Source organism: Amblyomma americanum, chromosome 8 (assembly GCF_052857255.1).
Source record: "Amblyomma americanum isolate KBUSLIRL-KWMA chromosome 8, ASM5285725v1, whole genome shotgun sequence".
NCBI classification, from domain to species: Eukaryota; Metazoa; Arthropoda; class Arachnida; order Ixodida; family Ixodidae; genus Amblyomma; species Amblyomma americanum.
The window spans coordinates 74,676,940-74,698,576 of NC_135504.1; the positions used below are offsets into that span (position 1 = coordinate 74,676,940).

The 21,637-nt window shown below is 52.0% G+C and overlaps 1 pseudogene; it reads right to left on the minus strand.

The window, feature by feature from the left end:
• Window positions 1–1,427: 1,427 nt before the first annotated feature.
• LOC144102504 (uncharacterized) lies at window positions 1,428–2,983 on the minus strand (annotated as a pseudogene).
• Between the last annotated feature and the right edge of the window lie 18,654 nt (window positions 2,984–21,637).

Consider the following 21,637-nt stretch of genomic DNA (forward strand, 5'->3'; position numbering starts at 1 on the left):
AAGGGCATGTGTACGTGGAAAAGCACGAGCAGTCTTTCGTAGCAAAAGGGCGAAGAGATGCCGGGATAGTGAAACATAGGGCATTATGGGGGTACAACAGATATGAAGTCCTCAGAAGTATTTGGAAAGGAATAATGGTGCCGTGGCTTACTTTCGGGAATGCGGTTCTATGCTTAAGGGCTGAAGTTCAGTCGCGATTAGAAGTAAATAAGAGAACTGTTGTAAGATTAGCACTAGGTGCCCACAGGAAAACCACAAACGAGGCAGTACAGGGGGATATGGGCTGGGCAACATTCGAAGCACGGGAAGCTCAGAGTAAAGTACTATACGAAGTACGCCTGAGGAAATCGGACGATAACAGGTGGGCAGCTAAGGTATCTAAATACCTGTACAGAAAGAGCGTTGACACACAGTGTCGGAAACGAACTAGAAAGCTGGCCAGTAAGTTTGCCAGAGACGAGGAAGGAGAAAGAAAGAGCATTAAACGACAGGTTAAAAACGTCGAAGGTAAAAATTGGATAGATTCAATGAAAAAGAAGCATAGTGTAGAACTATATCTATGCCGGAAAAGGCAGATCAGGAAGGAAACGTTTCATGATAACTCAAGAGGCAGTACCCTCCTCTTTGAAGTTAGGTCAGGGTGTCTTAGAACGCGCAGCTACAGAAAGAAATTTAACGAAGAATATGACACATGTGCTGTGCGTGGTAAATCTGTAGAAGCAATAGAACACCTCATTCTAAAATGTGATGGTATCCATCCCGATGTCGATGCAGATACAGTCACTCTTCCTGAGGCCTTAGGGTTTAGAGATAATAGTCATGTAAATAAACCTGCAGTGAAAATTAACAAAAAGCGATGGGAGGATTGGTGGCTCAAAAGCAGAGAGGTGGCATAAGTTTCAAACTGTAGGAAGACGTATTTTAAAGAAAATGGCGAATTTTATTAACAATTTACAGCAGAGTTCAACAAAAATAAATGAGAAAAAAAACTGAGCATATTGGCAACTACCACTGCCCCCTGTCAAAAGGGACGCTCCTACCTTCCATCCATTCATCCAACATTGCATTTAGTTAGGCCTAGGAGCTTGAAAATCGCCAAATTATCTGAGAAACAGGGGCTAATTATCGCTTATACCGCTACGTGTGGCCAAGAGTAGACGAAATAAAAGCGAACCGCTACCATTTGAGCGAGCTATTGCGTCGGAGAATCCAGCGGCGACATGTATTTATTCCGAAGCGGGCGAGCAGGGCGCCGCCATCTTGTCAAAGTTTGCGTACGCAAGTCACGCAAGCGCCGCAACGCAAAGTCCGCTGGCTAGCATACGCACGCAAGACGCAGGGCTTGCGCTTGCGTTCTGCGCATGCGCACTACCGTCCCCGCAAACTCCTTGCGTACGCTAAGCCGTTGCGTACGCACAGCTAAAACTCTATTTTCGTAGAAGGCAAGCCTTGACCTTCTCGTAGTTGTCGGCGTCCTCCTTGGTGAGCCGCGCGACAACTTCCGCTGTCTCGCAGGGCAGAACCGTCAGTAGCCTCTGAGACCAAGTGTCTCGACTGCAGGGCAGTTTCTTGCACGTTCGTTCAAAATTTGCTAGACACAGACCAATATCCCCTGATATCACATATGACTGCATGGACCTACACATCCCTAATGTTGCCACCTTGTTGAGAAGAGGTACCACTTGCTGGGGACAATTGCCCGACCTCTTGCTCAACTCCACTTCTAACTTAAGCAGCTCTATCACCTGCTCATACATTTTTGCTTCATTCTCACTTTCACGCCCATGCCTTTTCTGCTGTTTAAGCTGCTCTTCCTTTGTTGTGGCGGGAGCTACACTAGGCTACCAGTCGACCATTTCGCGGTACATGCGAGAGGAAAGTTGTGCGCATGCGCCGTTACCCTGGTACATGGGAGAGGACAGTTGTGCGCATGCGCCGCTACCATGGCAACCGGTGAGGAGCAGTAGGTGGACCGCGCGCTTTCCAGTACATGGGAGAGGCAAGTTGTGCGCATGCGCCGTTACCATGGCAACCGGAGAGGAGCACTGGGTGCGCCGCGCGCTTAGTCTCCGCTGTCGCCGCGGCCGCGCGCCCGCTTCACCGTCGAAGGTGAATGTGACGTCACGCAGACGAGCAGTTGTGCGCATGCGCCGATACTATCGTAACCAGAGACACCCACACCTGCGTCGCGTTCGTCACCACCGCCTCGCCGCACGCCGCTCTATCACCCGAACTGCGCGTCGTCGCATGCGCAGCGTCGCGTATAGAAGGCGGAGATGTAATCGGCGGTTGTATCGCAACGCTTGATATGGATGCTCAGAAGGAGAGTCCAGCCGCTGCTAAGCGGCGGTATGAACAAGAAAACAATAAGTCTTCCGATCCTGAGGTTGTCGCCTGGCAGTTGGCTACTCAACAAACAGAGAATGAGCGTCAGAAGGTGAAGAGAGCAGCGGAGACATCCGAACACAGAGAGGAACGCCTTGCCAAACGGAGACGCGTAATAGACGCCGCACAGACGCCTATGGAAGGCGTCAGTCAACGGGAACTTACCGAAGAGGATGTGAAGGCCCGTCGTGTGACCGATCACGCCATTCGAGTTTCCGAAAGTGCATCTGCGAACCGGACATTTCAAGCAGACTTTGTGAACAATTGGTTTGGACACATTTGTAGCGTGTGCGACAGACTGTGGCACCAAAAGGAGTTGACACCAGCGAGTAATTCAATGTATGACACTCTGCGTTTGGCATTAATGGAACAACAAGCTCAGCCATGGAAACGTACCTCCCGCTACGTATATCCTCGCGTAGCGGAGCTAAGCCACTGCCAATTTTTTGTTCTGTGAGGCTCCACGCCTCACTGAGATTCCCATCATCTGCCCCCAAATCAGTGCTTGCCTGAATGATCACGGGTTTTCGTGCCAAACCCTTTTGTCAGTCCCTAATCCCTCACACAACAGCAACAGGTCCGGCTTCTGTACGTCCATGATAGTTCTGAGTCTAGAGTATTTCCAAAACAACTATGCAAAAATACCAAACCTCTAAGATTTAAGTACAGGTCTCTACCAGTTTTAAATTTCAACCCTCTTTTAGAATCTGGCCCACATCAGCGGAAAACCAAGCAATCACCCACACATTTGATCATGTCCCAAGACAGCTGCTCTCTCGCTGGCCGACCGTTGTTGCCGCTTGTAGGTTCCGATCTCACCGCTGGTCCCCAGTTGTCGTGGCGCAGGGGTTCACCCGAACCCGGGCTCCTTCGGGTAGGGTGTCCGAGCCTTCGGGCTGAGGAAAGATGGAACTTGAAGGTTGGGAAAACGAAAAACAAGTAGGTTTACTGGCACTTTGAAGAAGCTTATTTACAGAATTTAGAAAAGAGCGAACAGTCACAGATGAAAAGTACATCACGTCGAGCGACTTGATGAGCCTTGTCGCCAGGGCCCTGAGCGTCAGGAGAAGCAGAATCGCAACACTACAGTGCGCCTCTGGGGATAACCACCTTGAACGGGTCTATGGACTCATCACCGGTGGCTCAGTACATCAGCACGAGCCCGTCATGGTCCAGCAATTAATAATCCCCGAGGCTCGCCAAGAAACGCTGGCTTTTGCCCCCACTGCGCCCACTATACAATACCAGTAGCCTCACGGCGTTCTTTCCCTGACACCGTCGCTCACCTCAGGATAAAAGGGGTCATATTGCTGGGCTTTCAGCAGCTCTTTAAGGCTGAAAATGGCTCCAGTCATCCCAGATGGGTACCTGGTCATGTCCCCACTCAGGTTTGCAGCCAAAATTCGCGTCGGCGTCTCCGAGGTGCTCACGAGGAGCTTCGCCTCTCACACGCTTTGCGAAGCGCGGTTTGCCTGCTTAGCGGAATGGGATGGCCCGTTTGCGGGCTCCCCCTCCTTGCCGCCCGGCGGCTCGTCCGCTGTTTCGCCCCCTCCGCCTGCCGGCGTCAAGGCGCGGCTGGCGAGTAGGGCACGGAATAGCTTGTCAGCTACCACGTTCGTGCTCCCCTTTCGATATTGCACCGAAAAGTCGTAATGCTGGATCAGTGCACATTAGTCAGAGCACGTTAATTAATGTCAGTGCACGTTAAAGACCCCAGGTGGTCGAAATTATTCCGGAGCCCTCCAATACGGCACCTCTATCTTTCTTTCTTCTTTCACTCCCTCCTTTATCCCTTCCCTTACGGCCCGGTTCAGGTGTCCAACAATACATGAGACAGATACTGCGCCATTTCCTTTCCCCAAAAACTAATTATTATTATTATTATTATTATTATTATTATTATTATTATTATTATTATTATTATTATTATTATTATTATTATTATTATTATGCATCAGGAGAGCCCAGCGCGCCAGCCGACCCGCAGGCTCGCGAAGCCGAATCAGCCAACTGAGCGCACTGTGGTCTGTCTGCACCACAAACTGCGTTCCGTCAAATTAGACGTCGAACTTCCGCAGTGCAAAGATGATGGCAAGGCTCTCCTTCCCGGTCACGAAATAATTCCTCTCTGAAGGCAGTAAGGAGCGGCTGGCAAAGCCCAGCGGTTGCAGCACGCCATCGAAATCCTGTAGGAGAACTGCTCCTAAACCCAGATCGCCCGGCCAGGTCGGGTAACCTGAGTTGTGCTGTCTCAGCAGTGCCGCTAGACAGGAGGCGGAAGGATGGCTCTTGCTCGGGCTCCCGTCGCCACGCGGCAGTGTTTCCCAAGAGATTGGTCAAGGGTGCCTGCACGCGGGCACAGGACGGAATGAACGACCGATAAAAATTGGCCATTCCCGGAATACGGCGGAGGCCGCGTAGGTCCTTGGGCACGGGAAACTCGAGTATGGCTCGGAGTTTCTCGCATCTGGCTCAATGGAGCCCTTGCCCAGCGTGAACCTTAGCAACTGAACTCGGCTCCGCGCTATTTAATGGTGCTTTCGCATGATTCAAAGTCATCCCAGTAGCCCCTACCCTCTCGAGCACGTCGGCAATGTGGCTCAAGTGCTCGTCGAAGGTTCGTGAACAAATCACGATATCGTCCAGGTAGCACATGGCGTGGAACCATTTCGGTTCCCCTAGGACGCGGTCCAGGACGCAGGATCATTGCAGACGGCCAAAGGGCATACGAGTGAACTCAAACAGCCCTCTGTGGCACGTGAACGCGGTCCCAGACCGGTCAGCGTTCGCCATTTGGACCTGTAGGTAGCCTTTGGGGACATCTAGCGTGGAAAAGTACCGCGCACTGCCCAGGTTTCCTACGATTGAGCTAATCGTCGGGAAAGAATAGGCATCCTTGCGAGTCAGCGCATTCAGACGGCGATAATCCGCGCACAAACGGTGGCTGCCTTCTTTCTTAGCCACCAACACCACCGGAGATGCCCAAGCGCTGGACGAGTGATGGATAATGTCCGCCGACAGCATCTCATTCAGCAACCCATCGATCAACCCGTCAGCTTTTTCGCAAGGCTGACGGGCCTGCGGTTGCACATCAAAGGAAGCGCATCTCCGGTGTGGATCTTGTGGCTCACTAAAGTAGTACAGCCAGGTTGATCTGTGAAGAGCTCATCGTAGTGACGCAACAGTGCTGTCAAACGAGCCTTCTGCGGGTCATCCAACGTTACAGCAAAGGCGGCCGGCGGATGTGGTACCTGGTCGTGCCGCGCCGCTCGGTTCTAAAGGGGAGCGTGGACGACGGAACGCTCGACACAAGGGCTTGGCTCTGGTCGCTGAGCGTGGCACTCTCCGAACGCCTTCATTGCGCAGGCAGTTATTGACGCCGGTGGGCTGATGGACGGCTTCAGCTGGTAAAATGGTCCTGGACACACGGGCGATGACGACGGGCACCAGTCCGCTCACAACTCGACTCATGAGTGTCTCGTTCCTTCCTGCGCTGGAATACCCCGCCTATTCCGACGACCCTGCTGATATGTCCAACAACTTGGCTGTCTTAACGTGCAGGCTAGAGCGTACCAAACAGAGGAGCCGTGCACGACTTAAGGCCGTTACACCACCGGGTTACCTTGATACCTCAGCTGCTCTCACAAGGCATGAGCAGAGATCTTCATTAATAAGATCATCGCCGATGCCACCTACACGCCAAACATCATCCGTTAATGGCTTACCGGTCCTCGCTGGCATCAAGGGGGCAATAATGACGTTGTGATGTGCCCGTGCTGTGGCTGTATGTGTCGTGCTGACCTGTACCAGCTAGTTTGGCATCGTTCAGAGTTCCGCAAGGGACGCGACGACCTCGTCACCAAGCATGGTTTTCCTACCGATGGCGAGAAATTTCATGCACTGACCAGAGCCAGAGCGAACAGCATGTGGGAAGATATTGGCAAATATGCTAAGACAAGTGGCCTCTACAAAGCAGTGTAAAGCGTGGCTAGACCACCCATGCCATCCCTTCAGTATCAATAGACCCCTACTTTTCCCTTCCTTAACAACCCAATTCTCCAACACACTGCCTTGAGCGTCCCTTTCTAAATAAAAAAGCTCATTAATTAATTTATTCATTTTATTGTGACTAAGTGTGGAGATAAGACTGCTGAGAGTCAGACGGGAGAGGGGGGACGCCTTGTACCCGCCCTGGCGCGCAGCACCCATGGTGCAGCAGACCACGCGTGCGGCACAGTCCGGCGTGCAAGGCGATATTGTAAGCTGGGCGTCCGAGCTTTTACTGTCACTGCCAACAATGGCATCGAAGAACGAACCAACGAACGAGCGTTAATGATGATGATGATTCACAAATGAGGATGAAGTTCACGTGAAGCGAAGGGTAATGATGGATGTGGATGAAGTTCACGAAAAGTGCTTACACTTCCCCCCCCCCCGCCCCCCGTGGCGAAAGCGGCCATCCTGGTCGCAGGATTTAAAGGGAATAAGGACGGCGGGTGAAGGGCTTGAGCCGAGACACGTGCACAATCCAGTTCCACGACAGCGACGGTCGTTAACAGGAGACACTGGGGCTACGCGATAGTTCACTGGTGAAGTTTGTTCGAGCACCGTTTATGGGCCGATGAAGCGACTGAGAAGTTTGTCGGACAAGCCTGGTGTACGGGTAGGCGTCCAGAGCAAGACTTCGTCACCGGAATTGAATGTCACCACACGATGATCGGAGTCCTAGCTGCTTTTCCGCGCAGTCTGGGTGGCCTCTGTGTTGATTCTGGCAAGTTCGCGACAGTGAGCAATACGTGAAGTGAATTGTTCATAGGAGGGTGGGTCAGAGAGAACAGGTGCAGAGAAGAAGGATGCTTCCAGGATGAATGTTAGGTACCGACCATAGACCAGGAAAAACGGAGAGTAGCGGGTCTTGCGTTGAATTGCAGTGTTGTAGGCGAAGGTGACAAAAGGAAGCAAAGATTCCCAGTTACTGTGATAACGGTGAATGTATGTGGATAGCATATTGGACAGGGTTCGATGAAAGCGTTCGGTGAGACCATTCGTTTGTGGATGGTAGGCGGAGGTTGTCTTGTGAACAGTGTTGGCGGCGTGAAGAACTTGGGCCATGATTGCAGTGAGGAAAGACTTGCCGCGATCGGACAGGAGAACACGAGGAGCTCCGTGGCGCAGAATGATGTCTCGTAGAAAAAAGTTTGATATCTCCGCAGCGGAACCAGACGGTATAGCTGCGGTTTCAGCATACTGGGTGAGATGGTCCACAGCTGTGACGATCCAGCGATTTCTCACCGCGGTCAACTGTAAAGGGCCGTATAGGTCAATACCTACAACTTCAAAAGATCTAACAGTGCAGGGAAGAGGTTGACGTAGGCCTGCTGGAGGTGACGTGGACCGTTTACGGCGTTGGCATGGCACACAAGAGGCAACGTACTTGGCAACACTCGTGGAGAGAGTGGGCCAGAAAAAGCGGCTCTTGATTCTGTCGTAAGTCTTATGGTAGCCAAGGTGACCAGTGTTGCAAAAGGGTTGCAAGCCCCAAGGGTAGCGTTGGCCTGGCGGCCTGGGGCAAAGCTGGAAACATCCGAAGGTCCCGGCAAAGGATGAGTCGACTGGCAACAGAACAACTTGTTTATTCTGGCATCGCAAAAGAGCAGCCGGTCAGGGCGACCACGTTACTCGAAGGAAGAAATCGAAGTCCCCCCGTTGGCGTCCGGGGCAGCTCCCTTTATACCCACGGAGTCGAGGGCAAGAAGGAACGGCTTGGGAAGAGGCGTCCGATGCGGCGACGATTGAACATGTTCAGACGTGACGTGCGCGTCCGCCGGGCCGGCGCCGGTCAGACCTCCTCGCCTCCCAGTTGGGGAGCTCCTCTCCCCGGCTGCCACGCTTTGACAAGCGTGGGCACCAACATGCACACACACACACACGCACGCACGACGACACGTGGCACTGAAACCTGCCTGGACGCGCTTGGCAGGAGGCGTTGCGGCAGCGATGAACGGGCCCAAAATGACCGCCACTTTGAACGAAGCCGCGGCGTCCGTTGCATCCGCGCCGGCTATACCGCGCGTCGTAGGCGAGACGTAACAGACCGCCCCGCCGGGAGAAGGAGATCCCGATGGTCAGGGGACTGCATCCGCTGTCCAGAGGGATGTCGCTCGATGATGCTCGTAATCGAAACCGGTCGTCCCTCGACGTTGCTTGAACGCAGCGCACAGAGAAGGCCTCGTTCTCATGTTCAGGATCACACAGGACACTGCAAAGTGACTTCGGGAGAGTTGCCATTTTTGGTGCTCGTTCCCAGCAAGCGTTAGAACTACGCCGAAACGCAACCACTCAGTCAGCAAGCACGAGACAACCCTCACTAAGCTCTGCCAGGCTCTTTCCCCTTTTATATTACTGCCTAGTTCCTTACAGTAGTCAAGCAGCACTCAGAACGCGTCCACAAATTGGAAAATTGCACTAGAAAGCACATAATCACTTTGAAACACTAAACAAAAGCAATATGTTAAAAATCCTGCCTCAGGAAGAAAACATCAGTAACAAACAACTTTGAGGCGGATTCCTACGTTAGGGTCTTCGACTTAAGCCATCGGCGTTGCCGTTGAGACTCCCCTTTTTGTAACGCACCTCAAAGGAATATTGTTGCAAAGCGAGGCTCCAGCGCAGGAGGCGGCCATTTTTGGGAGAGATGGTCTGCAGCCATTGGAGAGGGCAGTGATCCGTCTCAATGATAAACCTCGAGCCGGCTAGGTAGCATGACAATTTCTGAACGGCCCACACGAGACACGCACACTCTTTCTCGGTGGCGCTGTACGCCTGCTCACGACAGGTCAGCTTACGACTAGCATACAGGACGGGGTGTTCCACTTCTCCATTGTCCCTTTGGCACAGTACAACGCCCATGCCTCGCTCACTAGCATCGCACTGAACAACGAACCCTTTTGTGTAGTCTGGCGATCTTAGCACAGGCTGGCTTGTTAGGGCGCTCTTTAAGGCGCTAAAAGCTCTTTCCTTTGTCTCGCTCCAGACGACTGTTTGGGGCTCTGTTTTTCTTAGAGCATCCGTCAGGGGAGCCGCGATATCGGAGTACCTGGGGATGTACCTCTGATAGTAGCCGGCGACACCTAAGAACGACCGAATATCGGTCTTCGTGCGCGGTTGCGGGAAGTCTCGCACAGCGGCCACCTTTATTTCAGAGGGGCGGCGACGACCCTGTCCAATCACGTGACCGAGGTAGACAACCTCGGCCTGGGCTAATTGGCACTTGGGAGCCTTGACTGTCAAGCCCGCTTCGCGCAGGCGGGTTAGCACTGCCCGCAAGTGTGCCATATGCTCAGACCAGGATGCGGAGAATATCGCTACGTCGTCTAAATACGGTAAAGCGAATTCTTCCTGTCCCCGCAACACTTTGTCCATGAGGCTTGAAAAGCAGTATGGCGCGTTCTTCAAACCAAAACTCAAAACTTTAGGACGGAATGTTCCCATTGGTGAAATGAACGCCGCATACCTACTAGCGTCTTCTGTAAGAGGAACCTGCCAATAACCCCTGACAAGATCTAGGGTGGAAATAAACTGAGCGCTACTAACTTTATCGAGGCGCTCCTCGATGTTAGGGATCGGATAAATTTGATCCTTAGTGATGGAATTAAGCCTGCGGTAGTCGACGCAAGGACGAGGTTCCTTGCCCGGTACCTCAACTAAAATCAAAGGGGAGGTATAATCACTCTCACCCGCCTCAATAACTCCGAGCTGTAGCATTTTCTTTACCTCAGCCTCCATAATATCGCGCTGGCGGGGTGACACCCGGTACGCCTTGGATCGTACTGGCTCTGGGGAGGTAAGTTCTATACCATGAGTAAGGACAGAAGTCCTACCAGGCCTCTCAGAGAACTTACCTTGAAACTCTTGTAAGAGTTGGTGTAGTTCGGTTTTCTGCTCAGCCGACAGCGGTGCTTTAATGATTAAGTCACTAATGACCTGATCAGTGTCTTCGCTGTTCGTCACTGAGCCTAGTCCCGGAAGCTCGACCGGAAGCTCTTCGGGAACGTTTACCATCATACACACCACTGCTTCCCGTTGTCTATAGGGTTTGAGCAGATTACAGTGGTAAACTTGCTGTGCTTTCCGTTTTCCTGGCAGACTCACCACGTAGTTAACATCCGACAGTTTTTGAACAATCCGTGCTGGGCCCTCCCACTGCACGTCGAGTTTGTTTTTTAGCGATGTGCGCAATACCATTACCTCATCGCCCACCTCAAAACGACGGGCCCTGGCTGTCCGATCATAATAAACCTTGGCCCTCTGCTGGGCCTTTGCCATTGCTTCACCTGACAACTCCTGTGCCCTTCTTAAGCATTCGAGGAGACTAAGCACGTACTCGACCACGACTGGGTCGTCGCCCCTGCCTTCCCACGAGTCTCGGAGCATGCGAAGCGGAGACCGCAGCGAGCGACCGTACACCAGCTCAGCTGGCGAAAACCCCGTAGCCGCATGCGGCGCGGTCCTTAATGCAAACATCACCCCAGGCAGACACAGCTCCCAATCACTTTGTTGCTCAAAACACAATGCTCTCAACACGCGCTTCATGACGGAGTGGAGCTTCTCAACGGAATTCGACTGTGGGTGGTACACTGAGCTGTGTAACAGCTTTACCCCACACCTTTCGAGAAAGGCTGTCGTCAAAGCGCTAGTAAACACTGTGCCCTGATCTGACTGGATTTCCGCAGGAAAACCAACTCGCGCAAATATGGACAATAGTGCATTGACTATCTCAACTGAGCTGAGTTCTTTAAGCGGCACTGCTTCAGGGAACTTTGTCGCTGGGCAGATCACAGTCAAAATGTGTCTGTACCCCGTGGCTGTTACCGGCAGAGGTCCCACTGTATCAATAACGAGCCGTCTAAAAGGCTCCGTAATGATAGGTACCAACTTCAACGGCGCCCTCGATTTGTCCCCTGGTTTGCCAACCCGCTGACAGGTGTCACATGTCCTCACAAAGTGTTCTACGTCACGAAAACACCCTGGCCAATAGTACTCTTGCAAGAGACGGTCCTTAGTCTTCTTAACTCCTAGGTGTCCGGACCACGAACCGCCATGCGACAAGCGCAACAGATCCTGACGGTAGCACTGAGGCACGATCAGCTGATCGAACTCGACTCCTCTGCGGTCTAGACACTTTCGGTACAGGACTCCACCTCTTTCCACAAAACGAGCATTTTTCTTGGCGATACCTTCCTTGACATTGCAGCGCATGTTTTCTAGGCTGCCATCTTTTTTTTGCTCGGCTATCAAAGCCGACCGGCTGACTTTTAGCAACCTATTAAGTCCATCGGACGTAGGCGCGATGAGCAAATCTGCAGATAGCTCTTCTAACTTTCCCGTGTCGGGCATTTCCTCTCCAGTACCTGGTGCCTTCAACGCTACAGGCTCAATTTTATTCAGTTCGGACGTGCTCTGAGTATCAGCTTGCTGCGCCTCCGACCCTTTCTCATTGTTCGACAACGTCGGCCCCGCAACTACCGCCTTTGCAGCGAGCTCCCGAACTGTCGATCTGGTTAAGGCCTGAACGCTAGCCTCACCAAACAAAAGCCCCTTCTCGCGCAGGAGGTGATCGGACCTGTTCGAAAATAGGTACAGGTACTGGGGGGGCAGCATAGATGACACTGCGGCCTCCGTCTCAATTGCTCCGAAAGGTCCTTCAATAAGCACTTTTGCTACGGGCAGACACACGCTGTGAGCTTCCACGGCTTGCTTGATCCATGCGCACTCGCCCGTGAACATATCGGGTTCTACGTAAGAGGGGTGAACTACATCCATTGTAGCTGCGGAATCACGAAGCACTCGGCACTCTTTCCCGTTCACGAGGAAGTCTCGCATGTAAGGCTCGAGAAGCTTCATGTTCTCGTCAGTGCTGCATAATGACAAAAATACGAGTTTTGTTTTTGTTTCTGGACACTGCGCCGAAAAGTGACCCGGCTTCTGGCACGTATAACACACGCGCGCTTGCCTCGTCTCGAACCGCTTTCTGCGTTCGGCTTCGGCTGCCGCCGTCTCCTTACGTTCGGTCGGACTGCTTTCACTCGCATCCGCACTACGTGTGTCCCCCCTTGCTCTCATGGGTGTGAACTTCGGCCTCTCAGACTTGGAGCCAAATTCACCCTTTTGACCGTCCTTAGCTCCGCGAGCCCGACGCGTCACAAACTCCTCGGCTAGCTCGGCGGCTTTAGCCACTGTACTAACGTCTGGCCTATCCAAGACCCAGTACCGCACGTTCTCAGGTAACCGACTATAAAACTGTTCCAGCCCGAAACACTGCAGAATTTTCTCGTGGTCACCAAACGCTTTCTCTTCTTTGAGCCACTCCTGCATGTTTGACATAAGCCTGTAGGCAAACTCTGTATATGACTCACTTCTGCCTTTTTCATTTTCTCGAAACTTCCGACGGAACGCCTCCGCTGACAGCCTGTACTTTTTTAGCAGACTCGATTTCACTTGGTCGAAATCCTCTGCCTCCTCTCTCTTCAAGCGAGCGACTACGTCGGCCGCCTCGGCGGGTAACAAAGTGAGCAAGCGCTGTGGCCACGTTTCCCGAGAGAACCCCTGCTTCTCGCACGTTCGCTCAAAGTTAACCAGGAACAAACCAATGTCCTCTCCAAGCTTAAACGGCCGCATCAGGTCAGTCATTTTGAACGATACCCGTTCTCCTGCACCGTGTGCCTGACTTCCATTACGAGCGCGTTCCATCTCTACCTCGAGACGCTTCATTTCCAAAGCGTGTTGACGGTCGCGCTCTTCTTTCTCTTTTTGCTCTTTACGTTCGCGCTCCTCTTTTTGCTCTTTACGTTCGCGCTCGTCTTTCTCTTTTTCTTTTTGTTCTTTACGTTCGCGCTCGTCTTTCTCTTTTTGCTCCCTCTCCTCAATGGTCTCAAGGCATTCCGACAGCTCGTCATCCTCAGCCTCCAACTCAAGAATAACCCTTAGCAGTTCTGGTTTTCTGAGTTTGTCTGAGACATCCAGACCCAACTCTCTTGCAAGCTCCAGCAATTTCGGTTTGCGCAACGACTTCAAATCCATGGCTGCTCCGAATGCTGCTTTCTCTACTGCCTACTATTGTCTTGCCGAAAACTAACCCGGCAGCAACGACAACACAATTACCAGCTCTGTTTCTGACACTAACAAAAGCCTGGCAAAACTCAGAAGAAGAAAGTCCCGCACTCACCAAACCTCGCAGCCAAGAATTCAGCGCAGTCGTTCCGCTGCAGGCAACCAGTCATCACACAGGGCTCGTTGCACTGCTCCCGGATGGTCGTTGTGCTGCTCAGCATACAGTTGACCGCATATCTTCGCTGCTGGCCTCCGTTGTCGGGATCTCACCGCTGGCAACCAGTTGTTGCAAAAGGGTTGCAAGCCCCAAGGGTAGCGTTGGCCTGGCGGCCTGGGGCAAAGCTGGAAACATCCGAAGGTCCCGGCAAAGGATGAGTCGACTGGCAACAGAACAACTTGTTTATTCTGGCATCGCAAAAGAGCAGCCGGTCAGGGCGACCACGTTACTCGAAGGAAGAAATCGAAGTCCCCCCGTTGGCGTCCGGGGCAGCTCCCTTTATACCCACGGAGTCGAGGGCAAGAAGGAACGGCTTGGGAAGAGGCGTCCGATGCGGCGACGATTGAACATGTTCAGACGTGACGTGCGCGTCCGCCGGGCCGGCGCCGGTCAGACCTCCTCGCCTCCCAGTTGGGGAGCTCCTCTCCCCGGCTGCCGCGCTTTGACAAGCGTGGGCACCAACATGCACACACACACACACGCACGCACGACGACACGTGGCACTGAAACCTGCCTGGACGCGCTTGGCGGGAGGCGTTGCGGCAGCGATGAACGGGCCCAAAATGACCGCCACTTTGAACGAAGCCGCGGCGTCCGTTGCATCCGCGCCGGCTATACCGCGCGTCGTAGGCGAGACGTAACACCAGCGGTTGGATCGTCGTGGAAGGCATGCAAGATCTGGCGGCGAAGAGAACGGGGAACAACTGGCACCCACGGTTAGGCGAAAGGGGTGTGGTTATGCCAATAAAGCAGTCCACCTTGCATTTTAAAGCTGGTAAGTTGACGGCGCAATCGAGAATTCAGGGTTAGCGAAGTACCGTTGAGTCGATCTATCAGCGTGCGACAGTACGAGTCTGATTGCTGGGCGGAAGCCAAATCATGCTGGATGTCGGAAAAGGCAGCAATCGGCGCGGTATTCAAATCCTTGATGGGCAAATCATTGGCACGTGCGGGCAAGGAAGTACTCAAAGAATTACTAGGTGATAGTGTGCCAAGGGGGCAACGAGAAAGGGCATCGGCGTCGAGGTGCGTCTTGCCAGATTTTTAAATTATTGTGAACTGAAATTCTTGAAGTCGTAGAACCCAGCGTCCGAGCCGGCCGGTTAAATTTTTCAGGGATGAGAGCCAGCACAAAGCGTGGTGATCAGCGACCACCACGAAACGCCGGCCGTAAAGGTAAGGACGAAATTTTTGAACAGCCCAAACAACTGCGAGGCACACTTGTTCTGTTATAGGGTAGTTCTGCTCAGCCGGAGTGAGCGAGCGACTGGCATAAGCGACAACACTTTCGCTGGTTGAATCTTGTTGCAGAAGCACGGCGCCAATGCTGCGACCAGTAGCATCAGTGTGCAAAATGGTTGAGACTCATCAAAATGGCACAGAATTGGATACCATGTCAGAATTCGCTTCAGCTTCTGAAAGGCTGTCTCGCAGTCAGGAGTCCAGCCGAAAGGGACGCCGGTAGACAGCAGCCGGTGTAGGGGGAATGCATTAGAAGCGAAATTACGGATGAACTGGCGAAAATAAAATGCTAGTCCGAGGAAACTACGGAGATCTTTGAGGCAGGTTGGCCGAGGAAAACGCACATCAGCAGCAATTTTGTCAGGATCAGGCCTAATGCCATCTTTGCTGACGATATGCCCAAGGACTTTGATGGATTTTGATGCAAACCGACATTTCTTCGTATTGAGCTGGAGGCCGGCGCTGCAGATTGCAATTAAAATTTCTTCCAGACGCTGAAGGTGTTCTGAAAACGTTCGGGAAAATATTACTATGTTGTCGAGGTAGCATAGGCAAGTTTTTCATTTGAGGCCTCGCAGAACGGTGTCGATCATACGCTCAAATGTTGCGGTAGCGTTGCAGAGGCCAAAGGGCATCACATTAAACTCGTATGACCCATCGAGAGTGGCGAAGCGGTCTTTTCTTTGTCTTCCTCATGCATGGGTATTTGCCAATAACCGGATCGGAGGTCTAAACTGGAGAAGAATTCGGCACCGTGAAGACAGTCAAGGGCTTCGTCAATGCGTGGCAAGGGATACACATCTTTTCCAGTAATCTTATTCAGAGCACGGTAACCAACGCAAAATCTAAGAGCCGTCTTTTTTCTTCACCAGCACGACAGGCGATGACCAAGGACTAGAAGACGGGCGAATGATGTTCCGATTCAGCATATCCACGTTATCCTGTATTATCTTACGTTCTGAAGACACCCGGTAGGACCGGCGGCGAACTGTGGTAGAACCGTCAGTTGTAATTCGATGTGGCTGTAGAGGTGCGACCCAGAATATGGGACTGAGTGTCGAATGAGCGGGCATGTTTCTTTAAGAGGGTAAGAAGTGCTTGCTGCTGGTTTGGCGAAAGGTCATGGCTGATGGAATTAGAAAGCGTCTCACCAGAAGCCGAGGAATCAGGTGCAAGAAGTGGAATGCTGAGGGGAAGAAGTCCAAGAGGTTAAGTGCGGGTGACAGATGCAACTGCAGAACCTTTCCGTAGAAGAATGGGATCGTGAGTAGCGTTCCGGGCGGTCAGATGGGATGAACCAGATGAGAAGCGAAGAAGCGATGTAGCAACGATGATCCCGCGGGAGAAGGTTCGCGCGCACGGTACAACTAAAACGTCACCAGCAGTAACATGTTCGCACTTGACTTTAATAACGTGATCTCTCCCAGGGCTGAATGCATTTTCAGTAGTTGTGAGCACGCGCGACTGTGGCCAATGATCAAGGGGAAATATGTTGGTTTCAGCAACCTCTATGGTGCGATCACGGCACTTGATGACTGTAGACGCGGAAGACAAAGTCCCAACCAAGAGTCAGTGGATGAGCACATGAGGAAAGCACAGCAAGTTCGACGTGATGGCGGCAGCCGTCTATGGTGATCCGAGCGGTGCACTGGCCAAAAGGGGATATGGGTGCTTTATTGGCGGCCCGTAAACGAGGACCAGAGTAGGGGTACGAACTTTCTTGAGCCGAGAGCATAAATCGGATCGTATGACGGAAATAGATGCGCCGGTGTCAATTAAAGCTTCGACGGATGTCCCTTCAACTTCTACTGGCAGCATGTTGGACGGGGGTGTGGGAGGAATTGTATGATGAGCGGTCGGTGCAGCTTCACCTCTGGAAACTGCACAGGTCAGTTTTCCGGACGGCGGTCAGAGGCATACGATGCTGGTCGAAGAGGTGACGGCGAGCGACGGTAAGGAGATGGTGAACAGCGCCGTGAGGACCGGCTTGCGCACGCCCTCTAGGATGGCGGCGGCGGGGAAGATGGGCGACCAGGGCCTGTAGCAGCGTAGGTCTGACGGTACGGAAACTGATCATACGTGGCCTCCCGTCGAATGTCACGGTAGTGATGTCGCTCGTCCCACATGCGCCGACGAGACTCGAGCAACGAGGCCGCGAATGCCGTAGTAGAAGCAGACCGGCCTGGGATAACGGAAACGCCAAGGAGTAAAAGGAGGCGGGCCGCAGACAGGAGCGGGTTGGTGATGCGATACGGCGGCTATGTTAGGCTGCGGAGGACTGGAGCTGGGAGGTTGCATAGGAGGAGGAGGAGTTGCAGCAACGCCAGCATACGTAGGTATGTAAAGGTTGCGTGGCTGCTCTTGATAGGAAGGACACGCGACAGAAGCGAGTGCCTCCTTGACCACGGCAGCAAGTTAGAATAACTGGCAGGGTAGGAAGCAGAGGGAACAGTTCCTGGATAAGAGCCCTGCAGTTCTCGGATTATCAATCTAATCAGCGCGCGGAGATCGGCGTCTGTGGGCAAACGATGGTCCCAGGTGTCCGGGAGGCGGCGTGACTGGGTCATCTAATCGTTGACAGGTAGTACGAATGTCCGCAACAGATAAGAGGTATGGAGCGGCGAGAGTGCTAAAGGCGAAAGCGCCTATTCCTCTGAGAACATGGTGGACCCGGTCGGCTTCAGGCATGACTGTTGACACGGTGGCAAAGGGGAATCGGACGTCCTCAATGTACGACGTTTAGCTCTCCCCGGGAAGCTGCACACGGGTGTCTAATTTCTTTCGGTAAGCAGCGGGGCCGGTGGTCACCGGTCGTTCCAAATAAGTGACGAAGCTGAGTGGTAAACTGAAGCCAGTCAGGAATGGCGGTCCGATGGCTGACGAACCAGGTCTTGGCTACATGGCTCAAGAAGAATCCCACGTTCAGCGAGGACTATACCGATAGTCGGAGACGCCTGCGGGGGCCGCCGTAACATGTTGATGTGGGCAGCAGCAGGGGAAACGCTAGAAGACGGGCACGCTAGTGACCGCCGCTTCCGGCGGCGCGATGAAATGGCAGACCGCCGTCGCCTGCCTGCAGCATGGAGCCGACGGCCCACGTGCACGAGAAACGCATGCGCCGTGAGAGGTGTGGGCTTAACTGCTTCCTTCGGCTGTCCGAACTATCGAACGAAACTTGATCTCTCAAAACCAAGAGTGCAGGAGCAATACCTTCTCACCCCGCAGCTTGTGGCGCGAGGGAGAGAGAAGAGAGCGAGCGACTAGCTAGTCGATTTTTATTTCTTATTAAAAATCATTGGTCCCGAAATGTTATACCCTACCTTCCTGGGCCCAAAATGTTATGATCCGTTTTTAATGCTGCTTAACACTCTCGAAGAAACGTTTCAAGACCCTTGTGGGAACACTGTCCTTTTGCTTCTGTTTCTATGTCTTGCCTCTACGGTCTAGAAATGTTTGATAAATGCTGTACAGGGACTGGGACATCCCATCCTTTTTGGGCACATATGAGGAGGTACGTTGCTTGCTGGGCTCCACGCACGATACAGATGGGAGAACACTGTTGATCATCAGGGTGTTGTCCTCCACATTCCGGATCTCTGTTTGTCCAGGAACAGGCACACGTCTCGTCGGTGTCCAGTCTGCCTGCAGTGTGTGCAGGCTTCCACCTTGGGCCTGAAGGGGAAGGCGCGAAATATAGATCCTTAGTACTTGACTGATTGTGAGTGCTCCGCCGCCATAAATGGATGAGGATGGACTGACATCTTGCCCATGTCACGTGCCTGGACTATGGGAAGCAGCGGGTTCACCCTCCAGAGTTCTTGCAAGATCTCTCGGGGTGGTTCCCCGCTGTGGCCGCGATAAATGATGCTCCGTATGGCTTGATCAGGTAGTGCGATATATGCTTTGGACTTACACTTTTTGGCCTCTTATTGTGATCTGTCGTATCTGTGCGTATTTGACGGCTCGATCTGGACAGCAATTGTGATAAGAATGAATACGTTTTTGAAAAAGTTGCTCCGGATGCAGTCTTTCTGTGCTAAGGTGACTGGGACTTCACAGGACTCGATTACTGCTGCTCTCAGTTAGCGTTCTGTGAATTTTGCTGCGTCAATGCTGGAATTGGGGCAGAAAATTACATTACAATTGTTGCTGGGAAGCTGCGGCGTTGGGTCTTGGCGAAGACGCGTCGCTCCTGCCGCGCTGACCTTTCTGTCTCATGCGCTGCGCAAGCGGTGTCCGCTGCTGCGGCGTCTCCTCAAGGAGCTGTGCTGGTCGCCGACTTTGGTGAACGGTGATTTCGGGCCCGGAGGACCTCTTCCCATTCTTCAGCGTTGTGTGTGGACCCCAGCAAACGCTTGAGTGACCACAAAACATGAGGCAAGGTGGCGACCACGCAAACCCAAACGCCGGAAGCAGCAGCATTGGGAGCACAACCTACAAGCACTTGAAGGCCACAAGATGGAGTACACCATCACTGACCTCCCAGCCAACAAATTCAACACGACAGAATATTACAGCGACAGCTGTCAGGCGCCTGTCCCTGGCTTGCGCATCGTAGTCATCCGCTGTCGTCGGCGTCCTCGCCGCTGGTATTGTTGGGTAAGTCGGGCTTCTACCGCACGAGGCGCATTTAGGGTTGCTTGACGGCGGAACTGACCTCTGATCCATCAAGGCAACGGTTTGGTCCGGGACCATATTCCCAAGCATCTCACCCTATAGAAGATGAGCACCGGGCCGGGGGAAATCTTGTACCCATTAAAAAACCGGTGGGTACCCAGCGGCACTGGGGATCGAGCCCAGCACCTACCGAATGCAAGGCAGATGCTCTACCACAAGGCCACGCTTCGGTTGTGCCGCTCAACATATTATCCTTGTCCCTGGAAAGGCTAGCCGCGAGTTGTCAACATTGGGTTCAAATGTTTTAACATCAATCCAAAACTGGTGTGGTAAGTATCGTGCTCACTTAAACCGTCAAAAGTGTTGTTTTATTTTTTAATGGAGTCCCGGCATTGTGCAAACGTAAGCCAACTATACGCCTAGACAATTGCAGTCTCAAGTGTGAACCCAATATTAATTAGGAGTTGTTTTTGACTCCCAGCTAAGCTTTATTCCTCATGTTAATCATTTGCAAGAGAAAATTATTGCATCTACGACCAAGCTCCTTAATTGGTTCCGTTTCCATTTTCGCGTTTCTCCATCATATTTGCGCCTGATGTATCATCAGGTTATTCTTCCTACAATCACCTATGCCGCCCCAGCTTGGTGGTTCCATTGTCCGCTTTCCAGACTGAGAGATCGTGTCTTATCGTTACTGGTGCCTACAGTACTACGAGAACTGGTGCTCTTCATGTCCTTGCCAATGTTCTTCCATTGCCTATTTATCAGGACCAATTATGTGCAGAGCTTATGCTTTTCACATTACGGCAACCCGTTGTCTACGGCAAATTTTATAACCCGTTTGAAATTCAGCCTGTACTGAACATCTGGTCTCACCATCCCTCATTGAAATATAAATTTTCTTTTGCTCAACTTAGTTATCAGGAAGCCTTGGCTTTTTCGTGTAAACGCGCATTGCATGTTTACATAGACGCGTCATTCACTCATCACAGTGCTGGTGCTGCTTTTGTTGTTCTTAGCTCCACACAAAATATTTTATATGTTCATCGCATATCCTTAGAACCACCTTCAAGTGCCTATGCCACTGAGCTTGTTGCATTCCATTATGCTGTCGTGTTTGCTATTAATAACCCTCCTTCCATGCCCGTTCATTTCTACACTCATTCTCTATTTCTGCTTTCTGCCCTGTCTTCAGTTACTTCATTTAACCCTACAATTACTTCCATTAAGAAAGATCTCTATCATTTGTCTTCTCTTGCCTCATTTCTTTTATTTCATATCAGGGGTCACTCCAGAATTTTTGGAAATGAGTTAGCCGACCAGGCTGCTGGTAGTGCTGGGCAATATGGCCATTTACACACTTCTACCCTTTCATGCCGTTGCGTGCGTTCCCGTTTACACCATTCTTCACTTCCTTTATGGCGAACTTATTGGCAATAATGGCGGCACACAGAATTATTTAACTGGATCCTCGATACGCTCAGTATTCCTTCCATCCGTCTATCTAGGAGTCCTCTTATTACTTTACTCACTGGTCATGGTCGATTCCCTTTTTACTTTAAAAAAATTGGCTTATCTCCTTCTTCAATTTGCTCATGCGATGTTTTGTCCGAAGATGTCAGTCATTACGTCCGGAATTTGCTCCCTTACTGCTCCTTTAGTTTCCCGTTTAAAGTCTCTCTGCTCATCTGACATTACACTGTCTACATACCCCACTCTTTTGAATAACCCTGCTGCTTGTGCTGTTCTGATTCAAATGGTTCATCTCACCAGCAGCACAATTCCTACACATTCCCGATGAGTACCTTCGTCACTATCATTTCTCCTGCATAAGCTCTGTACAGAGAAGTGCTCTGTGTTCCTGTGCTGGACAAGGATGCACCTCTCTGTGGTCTGACACTGTGTTTGGACCAACTGTGCCGGTGACTTTATCTGTGCTGACATTTTCTGTGACTTTATCTGTGCTTCTGACTGTCTGTGGTGTATGGACAAACTTTGCCTGTGACTTCATCTGTACTGACGTTATCTGTGTTTCTGACTGTTTGGACCAACTGTGCCTGTGACTTT